This window comes from Rattus norvegicus, chromosome 5, assembly GCF_021556685.1.
Source record: "Rattus norvegicus strain SHRSP/BbbUtx chromosome 5, alternate assembly SHRSP_T2T, whole genome shotgun sequence".
Lineage (NCBI taxonomy): Eukaryota > Metazoa > Chordata > Mammalia > Rodentia > Muridae > Rattus > Rattus norvegicus.
This window is the reverse complement of record NC_141538.1, coordinates 116,597,778-116,620,455: the sequence shown is the minus strand read 5'-3', so window position 1 is coordinate 116,620,455 and position 22,678 is coordinate 116,597,778. Positions and strand designations below refer to the sequence as shown.

Here is a 22,678-nt window from a genome sequence, read left to right as displayed (position 1 = left end):
ATGGCAGACACCAGGGAATTCTCTGTTCTTCACACTACCGCTGCTTGTTTTCAAAATAAGTTACTGAGAAACCAGTAACACAATGGAGATCTTGAGGATTTAAAATGGGCTGATTTTGTTTCTGAGAAAGGGCCGGCAACTTAAAACTTAAAACTTAGGTCAGGTACCCAGCCTACTGAGAATTTTGCTGACTCGTCCCTACTGCCTACATGCCCTCCTGGACTGAGTTATTTGCTCACACAGCAACTCATGCTTCCGCCTACCCAGCATTTATGACATGGTGTCATGCTTTTGTGCTAACATATCAGCCTCCCAACTAGACTGTGAGCTCCTTCAGGAAGGAATCGTTAAAATTATTTTCACTGCCAAACTCAGCATCTGGCATATCCCATGCATGCAGGAATGTCGGCAGACTGAATGAACTTAAGGATAATATGTGTGACAAGACGTTAAAATAGAAGTTTCTGCTAAGATCTGAGATGACAGATATGATACCAGAGTGAGCTGGAAATAGCCCACCTTGGAGAGTTTGTGGAATGGTAGCTAAGACCCATGAATCATCTCTATGCCTTTCACTGGAATGGCAAGTCAGAGACAAGCTTCTCAGAGAAGGCTGGTTTACTGTGATCAGGACTCCTTCCTGGGTGAGCTCTGAGGGAGGCCGCACCCTCACACATCAAGTCAACAGGAATTCCCTAGGTGTCTGACACTAAGGCTATAGCATATAGTGGACTTCAAGTGGCACATGCTGGGAAGGGACAAAACAGCTGTTATCAGACGCTGTAGAGAAGAGAGGAGGAGTCTTGCTTTCAGGTCCTGAAAGGCAGGGCCATTCCTTACAGACTTTAGCAGGCACTGGCTGCCATGCATTGGTTTAGTTCCTGTCCAGTGTGGCCAGATTTCTATGGAATGAAGAACCAGCATTCTGCTAACACAGGGGCATTAACACCTCATACTGTAGGTGAAATGTTTTCAGAGACAGGTCTCCAGAAACATCTATAGCAGAGCCTTATGAGACCAAGAACAAGCCACTCACATCTAAGAGCCTGACTCTTGTGTATGACACTACTTTGTGCCCTCCAACCATCATAGGGGTAGGAGAGATAATGGTAAAGATTGAGAAAGAAGAAATCCCGGTCATGGGTGCCACAGCCCAGCTGCAGACACTAGGAGAGGGCTCACATTTGCTATTACATAGTCCATGATATTTGGGTTCTTGAAATTTGCCTGGGTACCCTAACCTGAGATTCATAAACCTTGTTTCACCATGGTACATTGTGCTTAGGTAATCATAATATTTAACCAGGGCAGGCAAATCAGCTCTCCCTCACAACGGAGCAGGGCGCTACGGTGGAAACAAAAGGTTTTCATTCTGTTTCAAGAACTTTGTAGCTGGTATGCAACTGTATTCCCAGCTAGCCGGGGGGTACGGAAAGCAGAGTGCTCATGCCCCAGAGAATGAGGCTAACCCAACATGGAGAAAACTGTCTCCAAGAAAAAAGGGAAGGAAGGAAGGAAGGAATGGAGGGAGGGAGGGAGGGAAGGAAGGAAGAACAGAAAGAAGAAAGCAAGGACTGTGTACAATTTTCTATACAAGTTTGTGCTTCACATAACTTGCTAAATAAAATTACAAATGCAAACTTTATAAAGGTCAGGTGAGACTATATTGAGTTATTAGCAAGCTCAAGAGGTGGGCAGTTATTTTTTCCTCCACTCAGAATTACTTTCCACAGTGGTCTATATTGGTTTTACTGTTGTAGACAAATCACACATACTCTGCATTACATTGCTTAACCAGTCAAAAGGGCTCGGGCTCACCTTCATCCCTTGGAAGGCCGGAGGCATTATGGGTACCAGACATGGCACAGAGAACGTGCAGAGCAGCAATGCTGTCATCATAAACAGCACCACTCAGAATCCCAATCTCTCCAGATAATTACCACAAAAGTGAAACTGCATGAATCTTCTGCCTGTGGTAAATCTGGGAATCACTATAGTACAACAATATGAATTCATTATGGAAATGCTGACACATGCTAAATATAGTCTCCCCATATATTTCTGTTCAAAGGGACTTATTTGAAGTTGAGGTCTAAATTCATACTTTCTGTCAGCATGGAGGGGCCGGACAATCTCAATTTGCAGCACGCTATCCTCTTTGTTTGAGAGTCTAGACAGCACAATGAATAGAGTGACTTTTCTTTTCCCCTTTTGCCCACACAATGAACGCTTTTTAAAAACAAAATATTTTGTAAAATAGCATTTTAATCACTTCTTTTCTTTATCTCTCTAAGGCAGAGCTATAAATAAACCATGAAAGTTCACAGTTGATTGTCACTTCTGAAAGCAAGTGCATGGCTTCTGTAGGAAAAAATGGGGTCCCTGTAGCTAGCCATGAAAGGCCTCATTCATAGTCTTGACCCTTCCCTGCTGTGTCAAGGCTAAGATACCAGTCAGCATTCTCCTTCTGCTTCTCTGGAGATAGTACTTGAAGTGGCCAGGCCTCCTGTGGGCAGAGGAAACACTCAGTTGTCATGTGCTATGGACCAGCTGTCCAGTACTGTTGGGTAGGCTGTCAGGGAAGTGAGAGTACATGAAGAGGGAGATATTCCTCACAAGAGTGGCGTATACTGAGGCTGGCAATCTGGGGACCAGGAGACCACTGCTTCCCCTACTTTGGAGAACTATGCCCTTAAGACTTGGGGAAGACTGTCAGGTAGTCTAGATCTCAGCATGGAGCAGCAGAGAAAGCCTAGAACTGTCTAGAGTTACAGTATACAGCAAAAAACAAATCAAGACCACCCAATGTTGGCGAAGGATAGCCCCTAGAAAGTAGGTAACATGACCCTGAGCTACAATTGAACACAACCCCAGCATCCATCGTTGTTTAGTTAATGCCTGTAAACGTTGATCCTAACATAATAGACATTCTAAGGTCATCAGAGCCAGTGTCTTCTGAGAGACCTATCTGTACTTGGACTTGGAGTGTTCCATTAAAGATTCTGGAACAAAATACTGGCAGTGTCATCTGCATAAGTTTTGTTCCAAACTAATTAAGATTTTCCTGTTCTTAACACAGACTGGTACTAGGTACAACAGCTCAACAACAGGTCAGACCAAGAGTTGCATAGGCTGCACGCAAGTTTCCTCCACCACTGATATACTGGCATGGTACTTACCTGGAAGTTCACTAAATTCAGAATTTGCTATATGCTGCCATTTAAATGTCTCATGTCATTGAGGACATTTAGGCCCTATTTTTGATATATACTAATACTTAAAAAAATGGACAAATGTCTGAAAAAAATTCATTCAATGGACAGGAGGTAATAGCTCAGATTCAATAAAAATGGTGCTATATTTATTAAGTATTATCTCTTTACATTGTAAGATTGAAAATAATAAACACCTAGTCTGATAAGACTAGGGAAAAATCAAAATTATCAAGAAATTGAATCATGAACACAGGCACAAATAAAATCTTTTAGAAGTTATCAAAAATAAGTCTGAGAACTGGTCCAATGAACATGTGTTTCCATGCTACCATGAGAACCAGAGTTCAGATTGCTAACATCTATGTGAGTGCCAGGTGGCTGTTGCAGCGAATCTATAAGCCAGTATATGGAGCAAGGCATAGGGGTCCCTGCAGCAAGCTAATAGATTAACCCAATCAGCAATCTCTGGCCTCAATGACTATGGTGAAGAAAGATCAAGGAAGACTCCTGATATTAACATTGGGTATCCATATATTTACGCACATACATATGTAACCCCAGACTTTTACCTATAGCCATGTGCAACCTCATGCATTCAAACAGGAAAACACATGCATGCACATTACATATTCTAGCCATGTTAAAAAAAAGTCATGAAAACTTATCTGTTGTGCATGCTTATTATCCCAGCATGCAGGAGGCTGAGGCAGGAGAATCAAAATGTTAAGTTCAGTTTAGGCTGCACAGGGAATGTTGTTCATGACAAAATCAATCATAATTTTTTAAAAAAATATTATTAAAAACATCAGCCATAGAGCAGACCTTTAGACATTGCATAAACATGCTCATTTCAAAATATTTTTGTTTCAGCTATACTTTGTCTGTTTTACAAAATAATCTACAGGCACAATGTACACAGATGTTCACACACTGAGATACATAAGCACATTTCTCATGATTGATGAACCAGACGGTCCAAAAGCACTGCTATGCAGTCTCAGCTGCCAGATTTCAGCTGCCCTTCCCCAGGTGCTTACTCCGGGCTGGGATCCATGCCACTTGCCTTACACTCATGATTCCTTGAAATGTTCTAGTACAGATATTATCGCCTACCTCTACTACTTTGAATGATAGGACTAAATAGTTCTTGATATTTGGGTTCTTGAATTTTGGTTGGGTACCTTAACCTAAAAGTTTATGAACTTTGTATCACCATATTACTTTGTGCTTAAGTAATTTTCATAAATCTTAACCAGGGCAGGAAATATCAGCTCTCCTCCACAATGGAAAAGGGCAGTATGAGTGAAAACAACAGCTGGTTTCCAATCTGTTTCAAGAATTTTGTAGCTGGCTGCCAGTGGGTAATATAGCCCTGAATTTCAGCCTCGTTCTGACTCCAAGCCATTGCTTAGTTCCATACTCTGCCCACAGGGCCACCATCTTCCTTGTAAAGAACAACATCTGATTTTGAGTCCTCTGGGCTTGAGTTCAAATCCCACTTCTGTTTATCAATTGTGTGATACCTCTGAGTGTATGTGTGCATATATCTGTGAGATATGGTGTGTGTGTCTGAATGTGCATATGCATGAGAGAGAGAGACAGAGAGAGAGAGAGAGGGAGAGAGAGAGAGAGAGAGAGAGAGAGAGAGAGAGAAAACCCTCTAATACAGGGACTGTACCTTTCTCAAAAGATGCTGACACATAGTTCTGAAATACATGAATCTGTGTTCTTGAGAAACTCTGACTCATTTTACTGGAACAACAAATTCATGTGCTAGTATGTGTGGGCTGGGACTCATGACCCCCTCCATAGAAAAACAGAAAAAAAAATAGCAATGTGATTTTCCTTTACCAAGTAGTAAGAAATGGCCAATTGTTCTTTTGTTTATATTATTGTTTCTTATTTTTGGCATGGTCATCTTTTGACTTGCAGCTGGCTCTCTGTCACCCCAACACACTGAAAACAACATCAGCTGAGAAGCAGGAAGAGATGGAGTGGGGTGTCTTTATCCGCCATGATGTGAAGACCAGGGTTCCATGCACCATTCTGAATATCCTATATCTACCACAGACACTTACACATATGCTTAATTACACAAGTGTGCACATCTTTTAAAACTCACAGAACTGGACATTTAACATGTGTAAGTCAGTCCATCTTTACTATGCCTTACTTTTCAAATTGTAAAAGCAATTACTGTGTTTTAAATGTGTCACATGCTTAAATTTTACTTTTTTGGTTTTTAACAGCCTACCAAAACAAAACTTCTTCAATTCTATATAAAATATAGCTCTATCATAATATTCTCTTGACCTAAAGAAAGGGAGTAATGGGGCATGTCTAGTTCTATAGGAAATAGAGCAGCTACTAGAAAAATATTACATAGAAGTCAATGGGCTTAGGTTAATTCTGTTGCTTAGTAGATATGCAAATTCAAACTCAGTTTTTCCATCTGCAAAATGGGAGTAATAGTATCTACTCAGAGTATTGTTGAATATTCCCTACCCAACTTTGACCACTATTCTTAATTGTTCTCTTGATTTCACCTCCATCTTTGTACAGAGGTTGTGGCTAGTCAGAAAGAGGAAAATGTGTGGCAATTAAACAAAACTGTAATAGCTTGTCGGCATTAACAGTTGGACTTCTCTGTGGACTCATTCTGAGGCTGTGATCAGGCAAATACCTTGCTTTCTTTATGGGTGTTTTTGCATCTGAAAAGCTTGGCAACATTGCCAGGGCAGCTATGTGAGATAGTTGTAGCACATCAGAGCCTTGTGTATCTTGTTATTCTGCTAGTGTGCGGGATTCACAGGCCAGATCTGATCTTTGATTCATCACTGCACTAAAACCCATGCTTGGCTGGACTCTGCAATACATCAGGATGTGCTGCATCAATCAAATGAAGTAAATTAGATTTTGTCTCTGGTTGTTTTTACCCATGGCACTTCTGACATCAAAGGTGTGGGACTACCTTGTACCCTTGTACCAATCAACTTCTAATTCTGTAGACATCACCACGTTACACAATTAAATTCCAGTACTAACTACCCAGAGTCAGTGTCATCCTTCTACTGCAAGGCTCAAAGACTTTCTCAACTTTAGTTACAAGCCTGAAGTCTCTCTATAAATCTGACTAAGTATAAATCACAGGTTTCCCAATTTGCTTGAATGGATACACATAATGTAGGAAAAGTTCACTTCCTATTAATAATATGTTACCAGGGCTACAAATCCTATGCAGGTAGTAGAAAGGCAGAAAGACAAGGACACAGCAAGGGTCTATGCTCTTTCTTGGGCATGGCAATCTGCATGACCTGCCTGTGGTCATCCACCTAGGGTCTATCTGAATCATCATTTGGAGATTTTTTAAATGGAATCATTGGCGAGAACCTTATTCTCTATCTTAGAAAGTTAATGGAGAGGCTGAAAGTTCTGGACTTTTGATCATGTTTGAGCATTCCTAACTACCCATTCCCAATTCGAAGGATCTATAGTCTTCCAGTCATTAACCTTCTCACGAGCATTCAAGAAGATACCATTTTGGAGACTCCAAAGGTTTAAGGAGTTTGCCTTTTAGGAGCAGAAAGACAATGGCATTACATAATACATCACAATTTCGTCCCCTCTTAAAACTTGTGATCAATACCAAGACTTTGTGGTGAAATTCAGACTTCATAAAACTTTCAGTGTCTGAAACCTTCAGGATGGAGCTTGTGCCTGTTTCCAGCATTGCCAGATTCACTGCACTCCTAGTGAGCCATTCTAGAAATCCTAGCTTTCATATTAATGACTGACCATGCTAAAATTGTTCCTTCCCAATTTGTACCTCTACCAGGAAACATTGACTGACTGGCCTTTTCTTTTAGGGCCTCTTCATATGCACTGTCTCCTAGACTTACCTTTGGTCTTCCTTAGTTGACTCAGTCCTGTTCTAAATACCAGCGGCCGTACCGTCATACTTTCTTAACTTCACAAGGCACCCTGTACATAGTGTCATCTGAAGTTCTATTGCTAACTGGCTTAGTTTTTACTTCCTTTCATGAGGCCCCTCACTTCTCCTCCTTTTTCCAGAACCAGAAGCTCAGAGTCTGTAGCATTCTTCTTCATGTACCAAGAGCATTCAGTAGACTATTAAATGTCAGCTGAGAGAATCAACTTATCAAAAGCATATTTAATGCAAGGGACTGTACATTTGATTGACAAATTCTGGGGGGTGGTGGTTCTGTCTCTATTTAAATGAGGAAATTCAGGCTCCAAGCATTCAAATGATTTTCCTAAATTAATAAATTACAAGCTTGCTTCAAGTCATGAGTAAAATGGTGCCCATGTCAGGAGCTCATGCTCACCAGGCAGATGCCCGGGCTGAGCCCATCACAGTTACCCTCCATGTGATGGTTCTGAGACCCTATAAAATTCTCAAAGCTTTCTTTTCCCCTGTCAAAGTCACATTTAACCATGGTCACTACTTTGTGCTTAAAGAGGCAGACTAATTGATGTTAAGAGAAACTGCTCATGTTACTTTTTGAAACAAACTAAACAAAATTACTACCATGTGTATGACCCTGAGCAAGGTCTTTCCCATTCCTTGACCTCACCTTATCAGCAGAGTGAAGGCATTGGCTTAAATTATCTCTAAAATCTTGCCAGCTCTGCAGTTAGTTTGGCGTTCCTGTGTGTGTGTGTGTGTGTGTGTGTGTGTGTGTGTGTGTGTGTGTGTGTTATCATAATTAACTCTCAGCCAACAAGTTACTTCTGAGTTTCTGCGGTTTTCCTAGTCTCATTCCAACAGGACACACATCTACTAAACTTCATGGCAACATGCCATTTTATTCTTGATTAGACATGGGTCAACATGGCACAGGGAAGTGACTCTATCCCTGTCAAGAGACTTTGAGGTAGAGTCCTAATACATGGCCTTGGCTGGTAAGGATTGGGTCTAAATATGAATAATGAGCAATTCATCCTATTTCTATGAGCTTGACTCATTTTTATCAGATTTCTAAGGCTTCTTAATAAAAGCATCAGAAAGATCATAGACTCTAAAAATGTAAACAGGGGAGCTCAATTAGTCACTTATTGTTTACTGGGATTGAAATGATCCCAGTGACATTTCTGAGAAGGCATGAAGTATCTCACTGAGCTGTAACAGAAACAATGGCCTCGTTAACAATAACAGTGGTAGTAGTGATGGCAGCTAGTATGTTATCAAGGATTTACTATAGCTAATGTTTTATAAACACCCACTTACTTGATTCCTTCAGTTGAAAGATGGAGTTCTGAAATCTATTCCTCACTAGTTACTGTGGACTGTCAACTGTGGACCTTGGAGAGGGCAGAATCCACTGAACACTTTTAGTTTTATTGAATTCTTTATTCTAGCGTAGACATTTTTAGTTTTAAAATATGTTTGTTTTTTTGAGAATTTCATACAATATATTTTGAGCACACTTTTTTCCATCCCCCAAATCCTCCCAGATTTCTCCATACTTCTGTACCCAATCCATTTCATCATATTCTTTCTCACTCTTAAAACAAAACAAAACAAAACCCAGAGAGCTGAAGAAGCGAATCAACAGTTAGAGCAATGGCTGCTTTTGCCAAGGACCCAGGTTCAATTCCCAGCAGCTCACAAGCATCTGGAATTGCAGTTCTGCAGATCCACTGACTTATTCTGACCACCTTGGACACCAGGCACATACATAGACATGCTGGCAAGGCCATCATACACATAAAGTAAAAGTAAATAAACCTTAAAACCAAAACCAAAACCAAACACAGAACAAAAACATACAGAGTCCTTTTTTTGTTAGTTATTCCTGAGCTCGGGGCCTGCCCTGGAATGTGGTTGACATACTCAGTGTCACTCCACTGAAGAAAACTCTGAATTTCCTGCTTTCAACAGTTATTAATTGCAAATATCTTCTCAGATTCTTGGCCAGGAGCAGGACTTGCTGCCCACGTCCCCCTCTTCCATGCTCAGATTTTGTCTGGCTCAAGCTTATGCAGGTCTTGTGCATGCTGTCTCTGCCAGTCCATACTGCATCGGCCTTGCTCTATCTGAAAATGCTGTTTTCATAAAAAAAATCACATCTGAGGCTCATTTTGCCTGACTGAGACACAGCAATACCTGTCCCCTCACTGGACCATTCTCACCAGCCTCTCTTTTATACTAATCTATCCAGTAAAGCTCACGTTCCTGAACTATATACCCACCCCATGACTCATCAGGGATACTTCAGGGTCTGTTTCTAAGACCATATGATACTTTTTTTTGGACTCCAGAACTCCCAGAGCCAAACACTGGAACTCAGCTCTCAGGCTTGCTATGTGTCCATGCATTCCAACAGTCACAGTCCAGTTCTCTCACTGGTATAATTGTCTCTACCAAATGTTACTCCTAATTCCTTGGAAAGTCCTAGAATCTTTATTCCACCCTTTTCTTTAAACTCCTAGCCTTCTTTGTCTTAGGGTAACTTACAGACCATGATATATGGCCATCCACATTAGGCCAGCCTATATCTATGTCAAATATATTGACCAACATCACCATTAACATTCTCTTAGTCATCAAATTCAATTGGTTGATGAAATACATAGAACTATTTTTCAGGACAGGTTGAATTATTTTGGTGTTTAGTTGGATTTGAGGCTGGCTTCACAGGAAGGCATCTGTGTTAGGTACTTTAAGCCCAGTCCACAACCCATGCCTGAGGAGGTCATAGAAGCAAGGGACCTACTACCACTGTTCAACCAGATTGATCAAACAGCCTCCTAAACCTTGTTTATTCCCACAGACAAAACAACTGTCATACTTCATCAGAGTTGATTCGCTTTTGATTGGACAACAGTCAATGTGGAGACTTGAGCCTATCCAAGATGTTATGGAGTAGAGAGAATTAGGAGCACAGTCCTAAATAAGACATACATACTATCTCTTCTAAAGTTCAGGGAACATGTCAGAGAAGCAGTGCAGAATAATACAACAGCTGAAAATAGGAAGGAGGGTCACAAAATGTCATCTTCTAGGCATTATACAACCATTGCAAACATGACCTCACAGGAACTGTAGCTACTTGTATTGGATCTGCACAGGGCTTGTCAACACTCATACATGGATGTGAGGAGGTTTCATGAAATCATCCCCTTATTTCCAAACTACTTACTATTAGTATGATCTAGAAGAGGGAGACTCATTGTCCTCAGTTGTGTACTCTGTGCTGAGCCCACCAGGCACCAGTGGATAAACAGCTCTACTCTATAGTCCCGGAAATGGCTCTGGTCAAACCCAGTATTTCACAAAACAACAGCAAGAAAAACAGGAATGTGAGGAAGTGATTTGTAGGGAAGAAAGAAGGTAGACACGGATGGGAAGGGGATAAGGAAGGGGGCTGTCATGAGCATCACTGTGGATTATATACATGTATGAAATAGTTAAGGGTTAAGTTAATTAATAAAATCTACAGTATGCAATGGTATTATATAGTGAACATAGAATGAACTATTCAGGATGCTGGCTCACCAGGTTTGTGGCTCTATGTTGACATGGATGAGCAACCACGTAATCTAGAACACCCTGTGTCCATTCATCTATCATAGGTCCTAACTTGGGATCACCAGCTCTTCAGAGCCAGAGTCATCTTACTGGCAGTGGAGTCTAACCTTGGAATTCTTCTGGCCCAGCCTGAATTCATCTCAAATCAACCTTAGGAAGAAGAGAAGCAAAGAAGCTGAATGTGAAAGAAGTGAAGAAGTGGGGAGGCCAGGGAAAAGAAGTTGGAAGAAAAGTGGGAAGCTAGTAGGAGAGCGATAAAGTGGGGGTCCAGCAAAGAGAGGAAATGGAGGGCAGCACATCCAGGAAAAACCAGTGCCTGACTTTTCAGGTTGGCTTATGATCTTTCTAGTGTTACCCCAGTACCCTGCTTTCCTTTCACTTTGTTATATAGGACACAGTAGAATAGTGATCCTTTTCCTGGTAAATTTTCTCCACTGGGCTATGAGAGTTAGAGGGCATTTATTTTACCTGTATTTACAGCAACTCATATAAATAATGCAACTGTGCATTTAGAAAGAATAAACAGACAATGAAACAAATTCACAAATTAAAAAAACTCAGGGTGGCATATCTACATGCCTAGCATATCTACACAAAATTAGGCTCTTGGTTATATATTGTAGTATTTCCTAAATGTAAAATCAGTGAATTCTTTGTAGACAGTGATAAGACCATTAAGACTGGGTTCAGGACTGCCCGTCGATCTTTACCGGCTAACTAAATGGCTTAGGCAATTTACTAACTGCTTTGCACCTCAACTTACTCATATTGAAAATAGAAATAAGGTAAATGTTCATAGAACTGTTAAGGTAAGATAGAATATGTATGTGGAAATGATTAGTAATAGCATCTTGTATTAAGTACTACCTAAAAATATTAGTTATTTTGATGACAGTTATTATACTCATGTCTTTCCTAGTTCTATACAAGATACTGTCATGTTCTCTGAGAATCACTGCTTAAAGGCAACACTTCCTGACCTTCTCTATGTCACAGGACAGTGCTGTGATAAATAGGAAACGAAATTTAGGGACCATTCAACACTGAATGCCATCTGACTCCTCCAGTTAACTGAGGGGGGAGGAAGATGAACAATCAACAGAAAAAAAATAACCTTGTAGACAACAAAAGCTGTATGTGCTTCTACGAATGGAAAAAACAGAATCTAGTCTTGGGTTGGACTTTCAGGCATTTCACAGAAAACAAACGAAGAAAACAACACTATCAGCTGTGTTTACAAATGTAAGTTTGTTTGGGCTTTCCCAAGACAGGGATTCAATCTGCTTCCCTCCAGAAACAATATTACAGACAGGCACATGGGGTACTGCAAAATCAGGAGGCGTGGAGCCTGTATTAATCTTAGTCTGGGCTCAGTTACTTAAGTTGCCTCATTTCCTCAGATCTCAACTTCTTCAAAATGGGAAGTCTGAAACTGAACGTTGGTTTTATCGATGAACCAATAGATACTGTGAATTATTACACCCCCGGTGTGCTATGCGCCATGGATACAACAGGGAACCAGGAAGTTCTGCCCTCATTATGCCTTCATTTAATGCTGGACTATGGATACTGAAGCAGAGAATAAGAGGGAGTGAAATCTAGTATATGGTATGTCAACTAGTGTTGTCATATGTGGGTCTTGTTTAGGCAAACATGGACATTTCACAGGTTTTGCTTCCTGTCATATCTAAAAGACACTAGCAAGGGACATCCTTGTCCTCTGGATTTTTCTGTCTTCTATTATCTAACCCCCTAGTGTTAGACTGAGGGATTGTAATGTAGCTTCAAAGATGCATCAGTTCGGACTGGCCACCCCAAAGATCACTTATTTTCTGCATCGTGACTGGTTGCAGATCTCTGAAATATCCTCATCTGTTGTAAAACAAAGCTTCTTTGATGAAAGTGAGAGATACAATTATCTGTTGTTTAATATTCACTTGTCTTACAGTTATAGCTAAGACTTCAAGCACTATATTGGTTAAGGGGGAATAAACTGGAGAATCCTTGCCTTGTTCCTAATTCTAATAGAAATGCTCTGAGTTTAGCATGACGTTGGCTGTGGCTTTGTTGTACATTGCCTTTATCATGTTGAGAGATACGTCCCCTATATTCCTAGATTCTCCAGAACTTTTATCATGCAGGGATGGTGGATTCTGTCAAAGGCCTTTTCTGTGTCTAATGAGATGATCATGTGGTTTCTTTTCTTGAGTGTATTTATGTGGTGTATTACATTTATTGATTTATGCATGTGGAATTGTCCCTGCATTTCTGGGATGAAGCCAACTTGATCATGGTGGATAATTTCTTTCATGTGTTCCTGAATTCAGTTTGCAAATATTTTACTGAGAATTTTCCATCATCAGAGAGATCAGATCATAGTTTTCTTTCTGGCTATTTTTGGGTCTTTGTATGGTTTGGAGCTGGGGTGACATTGACTTTATGAACAGAATGAGAAAGGGCTCCTTTCTTTCCTGTTTTACAGATTGATTTGAGAAGCGTTGGTATTAGCTCGTCTCTGAAAGTCTAGTAGAATTCTCTGCTGAAGTATTTGGCCTTGAATTTTTTGTTTGGTTTTTTAAGTTGGGAGATTATTAATTAGTGCTTGTATCCCATTGGTGTTATGGATCTATTGAAATTTTTACTTCATCTTGATTTAAGTTGGGTGGGTCATGTGCATCTAGAGAGTCAACCATTGTTTTACTTTAATTTTAAGGTTGATGGAACATAGATTTGAAACATATTCCCTTATGATTCTCTGGATTGCCCATGTCTGTTATATTTTGCTTTTCATTTCTCCTCTCTTTTTCCTTTGGTTAACCTGGATAAAGGTTTGTCAATCTGTTAATCTTTGCCAAGAAACAGCTTTTATTTCTGCTGCAACTGATCTGTACTTTCACCTCTCCTGGGCTCTCTTCAAGGGCTCTGATGCCATCACATGGCCAAATGCCACTTTCTCCATGTGTCCTTAAATCTTCAGCTTACAACTGCAACTGAGGCCGCACATCCAACAATAGCCTTTCCCGGTGCCAAGACACAATTGCTCTCTACTCCCCTTCATGCCTTCAAAAATCTTACATTACCAATTTCAGCTGCCAGTAAAATATACCTCCTTTCCCCCTTTTGGACCACAGCTTCCATGTACTGACCCTAAGGAAACACTTCCCAGAAGATCCTGCCTCAGTGATGCAGGTCTCTTCTCAATCACCACTCATTTCTCAGATCCAGCTAACCAGCATTGATTGTCCCAGCAAAGCCAAGCAAGGGTTCCACTAATGGATGTTTACTTAGGGGTGGCTGGTGGTTGAGAATAAATAGATCATTTATGAGAGGAAAGATGGGGATAGAGGCTAAACGATTTAATAGAAACATTGTGGGAAATAGGAAACGGAGCTAACATATCATATTGACCAGATTCTTGCCAGGAAACTGACATTACTGCAGTAAGCTTGAGAAAGTATTCATTAAAAAATTAGACATTGTGATGGGTTAGAGGGCTTAATGGGTAAAGACACTTGCCACGAAGGCTGACAACTTGAGTTCAATCCCTGGGATCTACATGATTGAAGGAGAGAACTGACTCCTGAAAGTTGTCCTCTAACACTCACATGTGTATCCAAAGAATGACATGGCCTTCTTGAGGTAGCAGGCTCGGTTAGTCGTAGCATCAGGAAAGAGGCCTGACTGACTAGCGTGACATCATTTTCCACCCTACCACTCCACATACAGTGATTTCGTTGAGTTGCCGGGAAAGGGTAACTTAATGCTCACTTAAGCCTGTACGTGAAGGTAAAGCACTACCAGAACCTTCCTTCAATATGTAGATTTCTGCACACTCAACAGGCAGTGAGGAAGGTGAAGGCCATGGTTTATGAGAACAGAGCCATGCTCTGCTTCATTCCCCGCAGCATGTTTGCTTTGATCTCAAGGCAGTACCTGGGTAGCTAACATTGTCCCCTAGTTCTTGTTTGGGCAGGAAGGGTAGAGGATATGGCAGGCCCTGACCAGAGTCTTCAGGGACCTGCCTTTCTTGTCAAGTGGTATTCATCCCAACAACACAGAACTACAAAGCCGAGACTGTGCGCAGAACCCGGGAAGCACTGGTGATAGCTAAGCTGACATCCCCAGGTAGGTGGGGAATCTAGGGACCTAACGTCTCTTGATCCATTTAAAATGCCCTTATAGAATCTTCTCAATACCTAGTACATAGTGAAGAGAATTAAAGGAGACCAGGCATCAAAGCTGCTGGCACATGTGAATGCCGGGCAAAGGCCAATGCTGCTGCTCTCCTGCCCATCTAGTCCTGCTCCTTTGCTTTAAACATTGCTTTCATGTCCCAAACATACAACTTCTGACATCAGGTTCTAGTCACGTAAGATGGTAGTGGCTTTTCTACAGCAAATCACAATTGCTATAAACTCTGTCAATGTTGTTTTGCTTGCATTGCGTCTTGGTTGGGCTTATGTGACCCGCGGTTGCCCTTCTGAGAACACCACAGCATTCTGGATTATGACTTTCCCCCATCTTTGAATAAACATAGAAAGCTTTCTTTACCTCTTGGTCCAGTGCTTGTTTGCCATCTGGTGCCTGGTTTGGGTACATCTGCATTTACTTAAGGACTTTATGCGAAGGCCGGGTTTACATATGGGAAGAAGGGGAGGGCTTTACTGATTTCTTCCATATGTTCATTTATTCATATATTATGATTTCTGTAATCTCACTATGTCGACCCCTTCAGACAATCCTTACACTGTTCCTTGGGGACCAGCTTCTTTGTGTGTTCAGCTGGGAGTGTCTCTGGAAACATTTTTTTTAAATACCATTACCTTTGGTGTAGCTCAGCATGGCTTCTAGATGAGAACAAAATTAATGTTCTCAAAGAGGTGGGATTTTTTCCTTACAGAGAGGGCTAATCTTCTTTGAAAGGATATGTGGAAAGAAGCAGGAAACCCCAGAGCTGGCTCCTCACCTCAGTTGTAAATGTTCTGAATTAGGTATGTGTTCCGACCTTCCCCATGTCTGCTGTCCTCATCTCTCTTTGTTCTGGGACTCACAGATCAGTGCTCTAAGTCCTGGGATAGGCTTTCCCTCTCTTCAGCTCCTGAACACAGGCGTGTGAAGGGGAGGTATCCTAGGGGAATCCCATATTGTATATCTTGTGATATAGGAACACACAGGATGTGTTGCAGTTCCTGTTTTTACAAAGCTGCTTCAATTCCTTCCCTACAGTACATCCAGGTCTGAGCTAAGTGTGGTAGCAAGAGCTCTGGGGAGACCTGGTTTGAGACTTGTCTATTCCACCAGCCTAGGGAAGTTTTTTGATTGTTCTAAGCCTTGTCTTCTCTAAAGTAGGAGCAAGGTTTGCCTGGTAAGGATGGAGGGAATATCAGTATTACTGTGCATCAGGCAAGCATCCCCAAATGCTGGCCTCTCCATAATGTGGAGTCAGTGGGGAAAATGCTAAGGAGGCCTTGCTAGCTGACATGCTCACAGATGGCCAGGAGATTGCCCTCTACCAACGTTGGGACTTCAACTTTGGGCTGCAGATCCTTCTTGGTAGCTGAGGAGAGCTGGGCAGCCTTCAGTAGGACCCGGATGTCAGCCAAAGGAGAATGGCTTAACCCTCAGTGGTCTGATAAGTGGAAAAGAAAATCTTTGGGATCCAGGACCTTTGTGTGAAAGGGTAGTGGGGTGTGTGTGTGTGTGTGTGTGTGTGTGTGTGTGTGTGTGTGTGTGTGTGTATAAACATTACCCAATAACTTTGAAAGCTTCTTAACACTGTCCTGCACGCCAGCTATTAAAACTCAAAACAACAACAGATTCCTTAAGGAGTGTGCTAGGATATGGCTTGACAGACTGGTTAGGCTATTTGCAGCCTGGGCCAGAATGTTTGACTTAGTTTTTGTACAAGGGACTTATTAGTCTGCTAAGTTACCAAGAAGTTCTGACGGGTAAGTGGAAGGGGCAGGATAACAATTGTTCCCATAACCAGCCTTTTCTTGTCCACTCTGCTTGGAAGTATGAGGGAGAACAGCACAGCAGAGGTGGTCACATAGCTCTCTTCTGAGATGCTTTCTGCCCCCTTAGAAAAGAAATGGTGGAGAAATGGAAATCCCCTAGCCCCAAGGAGTTGTTATGGGGCTCTAAGAATCCAGAGGAGGGCCGTGGCATTCCTGGGCCTCAAATGTTTCCTACTGTATGTGTCTGTATGTCCATGGTCCACAGGGACTTCATGCCTGGACTGAGATTTCAAGAATGCACAGGCACTGACAGGTGATGTTGAGAAGCATGTATCTATTCCAGGAGGAAACAGAGTGAGGTTGAAGGGTATGGGCTGAAGTAACACAGGAGAAATGAGAAAGGCACTGGTTAGGGCAGCTAGAGTGAGAAGTGTCAGGGAGACAGTTCCCTGAGGTAGACAGGGCTGTACTCTGGGGACCTGGCATCTTCCAGGAGCTCCAAGAAGCCACACCTGCTGCCCACCGGTGCCCTGGAATGTTCAGCATGGTGGGGAGCATGTATAGAAGTGCATGCAGGAATGAGGTATTTATTATAATATCCAGACATGAGAGGTATGCTGAAGGCTGACCACAGGCTGTGGTGATGGATCAAAAGCAGAGATTAGGAAGAGACAGAAGCCATAAGAGACAATGGACTCCCTCCTATGATTTTGGTCTGGGGTTCATGAACTACTTTAGGAAGAGCACTGGGAATCTGAGCAGTACAGCAGAGGTGACCCCACAGCTGTCTCCTGAGACCCTTTCTGACCCCAGGGTAAAACAACCCACACCAGGTGGAGTAATGGAATTCCCCAAGGAGCTGATCCTGGGCCCTGAGAATCCAGATGCTATTTGCACAGAGCTGCCTAATCATACAGGATCATGGGGGTGACCAGGAATGACAGCTTCAGCTTCTCACGCTGTTCAGTGGACAACGGTGAAGAGAAATAATTCTGCTAGATCTGTCCTAGAACTGCAAGGCTTAAGTCAGCTTGTCGTGTGACTCAAACCCAATTATTCAGGAAGGTGAATCTGTCCTTGGAGGTGCTATAGGACCGGGCACTTACACCTGAGATGTGATTTTTTTTCTTCCTCTTTCTTTTTAAAGCAGCAGAAAGCCAGATAGTTTAAATGTCACCTCTGGGTATCTAATAGCGTCTTACCTTCACACATTTCCATAGAAGGCATCTTTCAGTTTCTTGAGGTAGGAATAGGAACACAGAAACATATGTTACAGAGGAAAGACACCCAGCCATGGAAAAATACTAAGCCCTTATACACAGAAACTATGGCTGTTGGGAGCCATTAATGCCTTTCTCTGGGGGTTGTAGTACGTGCAGGCTTTGGACAGGGCATTCAGGGAGAACACAAAGACAGCAGATTTACAAGGCCGGGTTGGGGTGATGGAAGCCTGCAAGATGTAGGTGGATTGTGAAGAAGTCCAGACTAAACTCAGGATTTGGTTCCATTAGAGAAAGCCTGGTGAAGAGAAAGGGAGAAACAAAGGCCGGGCTGCAGTGATGCCCAGACGTGAGGCAGGGTACACCTGGGCACACCAGGTTACACAAAGACTTTCCCTGAAGTCCATGGGAGAAACTGAACGAGGCTATCTTAAAGACATGCCTGGCACCATCCCATGGCTTCTCTGTTTTGGCAGGGTGAATGTTGCAGTCTAAACATGGGTACCAGTGGTGTGTCTGAGAGCTAGCTACACTCTATACCTTCCTCTCCTGCTTGCCCTCTTTCCCATTAGCTATTTCATTCAGCTGAAGGCAGGGGACATGGTGACACAGGGTGCACCCTGCTCAGATGGTTCCCCTGTGGCCAGATTTTTTAATTTGTCTTCAAGGCTCCCTGCTGCCGGCCTGCTGAGAGGAGGCAGCTGTTGGCATGGAGAGCAACTCCCAGCTGTTCACCCAAATTCTCTCCCAAGCCTTGCTGAGTGTCAATGCTTTTAATTAGGTAAAATCGGATGGGGGCAGGCGAGCAGAGGAGCAAGAGAGGCCTAATTTTAGCTGGAGACAAGAGGACTTTCCCCAAAATACACTGATCTCAAAATACTTAGCTAAGTGCATATGCACATACACAGGGAGAGGATTTAAAGAGCCACAGAAGTAAAATTTAAAGGCCAAATGGGACCAGCCCTGCCCCCCTGAACAACTGGACTAAAGAGAAGTGAGAACAGGCTGCACCCTCACTCCGGACCAGGCGCTGTGCCAGATGTTACATGTGCAGCAGCTCAGCCTTGTGTACAGCAATCCCTCTTTCTCACAGGAGGTTAGTTTGGGGCTCATCACTGCCCCCTACAGATGGAGAAATTGAGGCTTAAGAAATTGAGCTGAGAACAGGGTCCCCAATGGAGGAGTTAGAGAAAGGACTGAAGGAGCTGAAGGGGTTTGCAACACCATAAGAAGAACACAATATCAACCAGCCAGACCACCCAGAGCTCCCAGGCACTAAACCACCATTCCAAGAGAACATAGGTACGGACCTATGACTTCATTTGCATATGTAGCAGAGGATGGCCTTGTCAGGCATCAATGGGAGGAGAGGCCCTTGGTCCTATCAATGCTCAATGCCCCAGTGTAGGGGAGTGTCAGAGTGGGGAGGTGGGAGGGAGTGGGTGGATGAGGGAGCGCCCTCAGAGATGCATGGGGGTGGGGGGGATAACAGTTTCTGGAGGGGAAACTGGGAAACGGGATAATATTTAAAATGTAAATAAAAAATGCAATTTTAAAAAAAAGAAATTTATCCCAGGTCCCCTCACTTCCCCTGTCTAATAAGAGGATAATGGGACATCAAGCCTTTTATACCTTAGAGGAATCATGTAGGGCTGGACTCTAGTTGTCCCATGGTTGGTCATTTTTCCAAACTGAAACCCCTCCCATACATTCCAGAATATGCTGGAGGAGTGAGAAGACTATCAAGAGCAACTGACAGGAAAGTTCCTGCATGGGAGAACACCTTTCTGTCCCACTCCAGCAAACACCACTGCTGTCCGTAACTAAAGAGGACATACGCTGCTTGGCTCAGGCGTCTGGACAGGGTAACTGCCCTCGGTCTCTCTTTCAAGGTAGAATCTGGACTCTGTCAGAATACAGCCCACCTGGTAGGGATACATCACAGCGACTTCCTTCATCTTGGCTCAGGCCTAAAGTCTCCTCACTGGGAAGCTCCCCAGTGAGGCTCTCCATGCACATCTGGAAGCTTTCCACAATGGGCCTTTGAAGCAGCCTTCAGCATTCCGGGAAGGCCTGGCTCACTGAGCTGAGGTTTCAAGAGAAGAAGCCCACATTTATTTTTCTTTCCCGCCTTCTTTGGGGAACTCCCCCCCAGTGGCTTTGTGGGCATTTGCAAAGCAGCTCTGATTTTTATCTTTCTATTTTGGGGGCTCAGCTCTCTGTGAGAAGCAAACAATGACAGCACAGTCCAAGTGCATCTTGGAATAACGGAGGAGGCTGACCAGTGCAAGCTTGGCTCCTTAGGACCCTTTGAGCCCAGCCTGACTCATCTCCACAGTAGAGAAAATGACTCGCCCCATTGCTCAGCGGCAGCGGCAGTTTGCCCACTCAAGGAAAGCATCTAAGACTGGGTCTTCTGATGTGCAATGAACTAACAGTGATATGCCTTGCGTGGAAAGGGAGGTAGCTGAAGGAAGTCACTTGCTGTAAAGTGACTCATAGTTCAGCGGGTCTGTGCGATCCCTTCTCAAGGTCATTCCCCTTCACGTAAGCTAAAAGCTGCTAATCCTTCATTCTAGACAACACAGAAGCCTCCCTTCAGAGATGTTTTACCACTCTGCCAACTGTGTCAGATTTCATGTCCTTAACCTTTCAGTACTTTTATCCACAGGGGATGTATAGCCTACAAAGAAACCCCTGTGATAACTACAGACATGTTTCTGTTTTGATTGAACCTCTGTACCAAGCCCAGTGCCCAGTTTCCGAGTGTGCTCAGTGAATTAATTAGTCCACATGACCAATATTACTCAGTCCTTACTCTGAGTCATACAGCCATGACTATAACAGACACAGGGCTTACTTCCAGAAGTTTACATTGTATCAGGGAGATTTGGAAACCCATTAGGAAATGCATACGTTCAAATAAAAGGAGTTAGGGCAACAGTAGAGAAATAGAGTAGCCCGGCTGGTGGTGCATGTCTTTAGTCCCTGCACTCGGGAGGCAGAGGCAGGCAGATCTCTGAGTCTGAAGCCAGTCTGGTCTACAGAGTGAGTCTGAGGACATCTAGGGCTACACTGAGAAACCCTGTCTCAAAAACCTAACCACCACCTCTCCGAAGGGAACACAGAGACTCCTGATTGCAGCTCCAGCACATGAGATCCAGACAATAGGAGGAGCGGCAAACTGCCAACCACACACTCTTCTTGAGTTGAATCACTTAGAAAACTGAGGATAAAGTGCAAACTTGGACCCTAAAACCCAGAGAACCCATTCACAGCTAGTGATGGCCAGGACCAGCAGTGACATTTAGGTGACAGCTTGAAGAGTTGGGGGCTGAATATGGACGACTGAGAGAGAAACTTCTGATGACCACAACCTAAGTGAGGGGAGGGCAGGCTTTTATGAGTTTACCCCGAAGATCCTATCAGTTTCTTACCATGAAAGCCAAGAATGGTCTGCTTACAGCTCTGACAGAATGAGGGAAAGAGGAAGTATCAGGAACAAACCACGGAGTTGCCCAGGACAAGACCTCTCTGCAAGAGAAGGACTTTGGAAGCTTTATCTAGTTACAAAGAAGAGTTGTATCCTGGCTTTAGTCCCCCTTTAGTTATTACAGTGGAAGTGTGTATATGTAGAGAGACACAAGCCCATATGAGTACTGAGATTTACGTACGTGCATGTGTGTTCCTCAGGAGGTGTCTACCTTGTCTTCTGAGACAGTCTACAAGTGGCCTGGGACGTTCCAATATCTACCTGCCTCTGCCTCCACAGCCCTGGCATTATAAGCATATACCATGCCTGAAGGTTTTTTTGTTTTTTTGTTTTTTTTTGGTTAATGTGGGTTCTGGGTATTGAACTGTGATCTTTGTGCTTTCAAGGCATATACTTTACTGACTGAGCTATGTTCCTGTCCTTAGTCAAAATATTATACCTCTGCAAGGACAGCAGACATTAAACAAAAATTAAAATGATATATATGAAACCAAAGCCCATTACTCTGTATGCAAATTTTTTAAAAATAAATTTAAAATTTAAAAATAAAGTGCTATGGTAATCTTTCTGGAATAGGTACTCCGACGCCAGTGTGTATGGAGAGAGATGTCACCCTTGAATACAGGCTTCACTGCTAGGACCAGTGTGTAGGCTCATGGCTACTGTAAACCTACGAGGTGGGGCAGGCAAGGAAGCAAGATTTAATAGAAGTATATGTGGCAGTCAGCAGGTGGTTAAGGTCAAAGAGCCATCATTTCAGCTGTCTCTGATATTTTGTCCCGAGTAGTAAATGAAATCAAAATTCAGCACATAAGCAGCATAAGCGGGGCTGTACGTAAGCCGGTAACTAAGTCAATAACCAATCTCTAATAATTGGCCGCCTCCAATCCCCCTTCAAGAGCAATGCTAGCACTATGTGATGAAAGCACATGGCAGGGTGGACCCGACAGCGCTCCCTCACGTAACTGCTCTGTGTGAGTGACGGGGAGCTACGAGCAGAGCTAGGGGTGGACATGTCATACACACTGCACAGGTTAGGGCAGTTGTTAGCAACTGCTTTTAAGCATGACGGATATTCTAAGAGAGGGATAAGATGGGATCACGAGAAATATGCAATGAGAACTAGAAGAAGCAGAAGGGAAAAGAGAAGAAATGAAGAATAAGTGCAGGGAGGAATGACTGTAGCCCCCTCCGCTGTTGTCAGAGCCAGGCAAAGGACTGCTGGGGCCAAGAAATCAGAT

At 43.0% G+C, this 22,678-nt stretch overlaps 1 protein-coding gene and 1 long non-coding RNA gene across 21 annotated transcripts in view; one reads left to right on the top strand and one right to left on the bottom strand.

The window, feature by feature from the left end:
* The window catches only part of LOC120102925 (uncharacterized), a 64,290-nt gene extending 42,303 nt beyond the window's left edge, over positions 1-21,987 (top strand). The window contains exon 3 of one of the 2 annotated variants that reach the window (XR_015620358.1): positions 19,661-21,987. This is a non-coding gene — a long non-coding RNA (uncharacterized LOC120102925). Of the gene's footprint in view, positions 1-10,811; positions 11,870-19,660 lie in introns of those variants that run through there. The other variant, XR_015620359.1, reaches the window with a different exon arrangement.
* Fggy (FGGY carbohydrate kinase domain containing) overlaps positions 1-22,678 on the bottom strand; it is a 395,164-nt gene that overhangs the window by 8,251 nt on the left and 364,235 nt on the right. The gene's annotated exons all lie outside the window — the stretch shown is intronic.